This window comes from Ixodes scapularis, unplaced genomic scaffold (genome assembly GCF_016920785.2).
Source record: "Ixodes scapularis isolate PalLabHiFi unplaced genomic scaffold, ASM1692078v2 PGA_scaffold8__174_contigs__length_109621045, whole genome shotgun sequence".
NCBI classification, from domain to species: domain Eukaryota; kingdom Metazoa; phylum Arthropoda; class Arachnida; order Ixodida; family Ixodidae; genus Ixodes; species Ixodes scapularis.
Window position 1 is genome coordinate 12,377,417 of NW_024609883.1, and position 5,009 is coordinate 12,382,425.

Below are 5,009 nucleotides of genomic sequence, written 5' to 3' on the forward strand. Positions count from 1 at the left end.
CTCTCCTATATGCTCTACTGAAGAGAGGATAGCGTGTAGCTCTGCCGTTGTTGATGTTCTGTGGGAGAGTCGGTATGAGTTTTGGACTTGAAGTGTTGGTATAATATATGCCGCTGTTGATCCGTTTTCCTTTGTGGATCCATCGGTGTATACATGTGAATGATCAGGATATGCTTCCTCTATATAAGTAAGGGCGCTTTGAGCAATAACCAATGCGGGGGTTGTTGCTTTTTATTTGAAGTCTGGTAGATCTATTTTGATTTCTGGAGTCTGGTATATCCAGGGTGGTTTGTTAGGTTGTTGCACCCACACCGTGTAGTCGGGTAGATGAAAAGTTGATGTTGCAAGCGCATAGCTAGTGCAGGATTCGCTTCGAGTCAGTAATGCGTCAGCAAGCGGGTGGTTACAGTGCTGCGTCAATATTCGCAGGAAATTGCGCAGTAGTTCCCGTTCACGTAATGATACTGGTAATTGCTTGGCCTCTGCTGATACAAGGGTTCCCGACGTCGGACGCGGTACGCCGAGACAAACTCGCAAACTTCGAGCCAGCATGAAATGTAGTCTATTCTCTTGAGTAGCTGATAAACCAGATAGTGCTGGGATTGAGTAAGCAATTGTTTGTCGTACCAGAGCTAAGTGCAACATTAACTGGGACTTTGTTGAGCCTCCCCAGTTTTGCCCAGCAAAATGACGAATGGTGTTTATTGTTCTTTTTATTTTGTCGACCAACATGTCCACATGTTTGACCCATGTAAGACATTGATCCATGATTACACCAAGGAATCGGTGGCATTTTACATGTTCAAGGGTCTGTCCCTTCATTGAGAGTTGAAGTCCTTTAAGCTGTTTCCTGGTGAAAGGGAGCACCACTGATTTGGTAGGGGCTATGTCCATTCCTCGTTCATTTAAATATTGCTCAATGATGTTGAGTCCAGCTTGAAGTTGTCTTCGCAATGTTTCGACACAACTATCTGAAATCCATATACAAATATCATCTGCATATATTGTGACGTTAATCGGTGATGGAAGACGACTTGGTAGTTCAGCCATGACCGTATTAAACAATGTTGGATTGAGAACACTTCCCTGGGGAACGCTGTGTTTGAGAACGTGTCGTCTTGTCTCTCCATTTGTTGTCTGCATAAATATAGTCCTATTTGTAAGGAAGTTTTGAATCCATCGTAAAACACGGCCTCTAACTCAGAGCTTCAGAAGACTGTGTATAACGTGTACGTGACTAACAGTGTCGTATGCTCGCTTAATATCTAAAAATACGGCAACTGTAATTTTTCCAAGCTTACGTTCGTGTTCCACCGAAGTGACTAAGTCTAGAATGCAGTCCATTGTGCAGAGTTTTGAACGAAACCCGGCTAATGAATCCGGAAGGCCTTTGGTAGTTTGAAGCCACCATTGTAAGCGTTGATTAATTATTTTTTCAAACAGTTTACCAACGCAGCTAGTGAGGCTGACTGGCCGGAACGAAGCTAGTTCCATCGGGGTCTTTCCTGGTTTCAGGAGAGCCGTGACTTTGGCTGTCTTCAACTGTTCAGGCGCAGCTGCGCCAATCCAGATAGAGTTAAACATTTTGAGAAGGTTGCTAGTGGCAGTCGGACCGAGGTTCGCCAGTATTTCCCATGTTATCAAGTCGGGACCGGGTGATTTCCGTTTGCGAGTTGATTGTAGGGCGCATTGCATTTCTCGAAGCAGTAAGGGGCGATCCATTTGTGTATCGGAGCCATGTAAATCGCAGTCAATGGCATTCTGGGCTATTACACACGATGCACGGTACCTTAAAGTCTGAGCTACATTGCTAGAGTTTACCAGTAATTCACAAAATTTCTCTGCGAGTACCAATTCTGATACTCCTCTTGATAACGCCATTGTGCGAAGAGGATACCTCTGTATTACTAGTGAACGGAGTGCTTTGTCTATGTTCCATTGCCCTGTGAGATCTCTCACAGTTGCCATCTTGGCACAAAGTTGTCGCCATCGATGCCTGGATAGCTGTTTCAGCTTGCGGCGGATAAGGTCGTGTACGTGCTGAGCTTTTCTATATTCCTCTATCATCCCCGACCTTCGATATTTTCTTTCTGCTCTACGACGTATCGCCCCAAGTTTCTCATATGATGCACCTATTCCCGCATACCCTTCGGGGGCAAATATTGATCGAGTTACACGATCTAAATTTGCCTTCACAATCGAGGTAAACTCTTCTAACGTATCCATATTTTTGCAGTTCATTGTATGCAGTCGCCGGAAGCTACGCCAATTTGTCATATTGATCTTTCTTTGTTTCCGGTTTAAAGAATTTGCTCTGTATAAGAATGGGAAGGTGGTCACTCCCGTGCGTTTCAACGTCTATGTGCCATACCATATCAGAAAAAGAATCTTGTGAGCAAATTGTTAGGTCCAGAACGCTTGAATAACTGCATCCTCGAATCAAGGTTTGTGAGCCATCGTTTAACTCTTTCAGGCATGGTGGTTATCCCCAGTGACCACCTCTTCAACATTTTTTCCCCTTGCAGCACGGTGGTCTAGCTCAATAACCACCAACGGCGCTCTTGTTCGAGCTTCCTCCTCATAACTCTAGATGGCGCTAGCGTCCCCCGCGCTATCTTCCATTCAGAAATAAAACTTCCGTTTCGTGCAACACGTGCCATGGTGCCTCCGACCTCTCATCCGAAAGCTTTCTACAAGCATAGCGGTAAGAATTTGCTCTACCTCTTCCTTTTTTCTGGGTGAGACAGTGAATAAGTGTAACGTGCACATGGTTCAAAGAAGTAACTGCTTCGTTTTATAAAAACGCGATGCTGCCCGTTTCAATGTGGTGGTTACCACCAGTAACCACCATGCATCAATGAAGGTGGCATTCGCATTTTGATGTGTGATAAGGGGATCCTGTTCAAGGAACGTGAACGTCCGTTTCAGATGGTTGCGAAGAAATCCCCACAGACACTGACAGCCTTATTGGCGGGGACAACACGAGTGACAGCGACAGCGATTGGGAACCACCTCGCCCGCCTAATGGAAGCGCTCGGGACACCTCCCCCACATCGTCAAGGAATTGCCACGTGATTAGTGATTCCACCGACTCGGAAACAGACGATGATACTCCCGTTGCCGCAGCAAAGGTTCCTTTGTGGAGTCCGAGCTATAGGGTGCACCCACCACTAGAATTCCTGGCTGACACTCGGCTTCAAAGCCATATCCTCGATTTAGAAGAAAAAGATCCATTTTCTATTTTCAGTCTTTTATGGACCCCTTCCTTGACGAAAGAAGTGGTTTTTCAGACGAACCTGTATGCCCAGCAGGCTGGAAAACCATACACTCCTACGACAGAGCAAGAGATGCGATCTTTCTTGGGTCTGAACCTCCTGATGGGTATAAAACGGAGTCCAAGCTACCGGGATTATTGGTCCAGCGCGCCGTACCTGCATGACCCATTGATATCGAAGATCATGACAGTGAACAGATTTGGTTGGCTGCTGTCTCATCTGCATCTAAATGACAATGTGCTACAGCCACCAAGAGCCCACCCTGATTTCGACCGGCTTTATAAAGTGAGGCCACTTTTATCGGAACTTTCACGAAGCTTTGCAACAAACTACCTACCAAAGGAGTACCTCGCAATTGACGAGTCAATGATCAAATTCAAAGGCAGGAGTTCCCTGAAGCAGTACATGCCGAAAAAGCCCGTGAAACGTGGATACAAGGTATGGATGTTGTGCGCCAGCACCGGCTACAACCTGAAGTTTGAAATCTACTCTGGAAGGTCCGAAAGCGGAGTGCAAAAAGAGTTGGGTGCACAGGTTGTCAAGAAATTGTGTCAAGACATATCTGGGAGGCATCACCGTGTGTTCTTTGATAATTATTTTACGAGCTATGGTCTCCTGAAGGACTTGAGAAAACAGGGAATATATGCGTGCGGAACAGTGAACCACAACCGGAAGCATCTGCCCAAGTTGCAAGCCGACAAAGAAATGGAAAGAGGGAACACTGATTGGTCAGTCAGTGATGAGAGTGTTTGTTGCATGAAGTGGAAGGACAAGAGAACTGTCCACCTTTTGTCGAACTTCCACGACCCCACGCAGGGGGCTGAAGTCGACCGGAAAAACAAGGATGGGACCATCACCAAGGTACCATGCCCTGCTGCTCTCCATGACTATAACAAAAACATGAACTTTGTAGACAAGTTTGACCAAATGAAAGGGCAGTACGAAATCGATCGGAAATAAAAAAAATGGTGGCACAGGATATTTTTTCACTTCCTGGACTGCTGCGTGGTGAACGCATACATAATCTTCAGGGAGATTGAAGAAGCTGAGCGGATGACAATGAAGGATTTTCGCCGCAGTGTGATCTCATCATTGACTGCTGAAGCACAAGTAGCCTCCAAAGCCAAGAGGAGGTCCTCTACCGATGCAGCTGTGCAACTGAAAAAGTCAAAGCCCCGCGTTGACACGAACGTCCGCCTGACTGAGAGCAAGCACCAACCAAAAAGATGTACACCCCGCAGGTGTGCAAGGTGCAGCACCAAAACGAAGCCGTCCAGAACAACGTGGATGTGCGAAACGTGTGATGTTCCACTCTGCCTGAGGAAAGAAAAAAACTGTTTTTCTGACTTCCATAAAAAATTAGTGCCACCCCATTCAGCATGGTGGTCACCAGGAATGACCACCTCATATGCGGTCACTGCGCGGTAATACATTTTTTTTAGTTTGTGAAAATAGTGTTCTTATAGTCGGTTACAAGTCAAGAAGGTAGCGGCAAAAGCCCCTCAAAGGGAATCTTGTATTCCTCCGCCACCAATCACGTCCCGTTGTTTCCGTGACGTCACGACCTGCTCGAACCAATCTTGTTCTGGCAAATGAATATTTTCAACATGGCTGCCGGGCAGATTTTCTACGACTCGAGTATCTTGCAGCAATTATTCTGTTTTTAACGCGGTTTTTCACTTACCCGAGCATACGTCGCTAAGTCGTAACCGCGTCCACTTTTATTCGCAATAG

General features: G+C 46.1%; 1 pseudogene; it reads left to right on the forward strand.

The window, feature by feature from the left end:
- Positions 1-2,658: 2,658 nt before the first annotated feature.
- Positions 2,659-4,703, forward strand: LOC121833489 (annotated as a pseudogene).
- Positions 4,704-5,009: the final 306 nt, after the last annotated feature.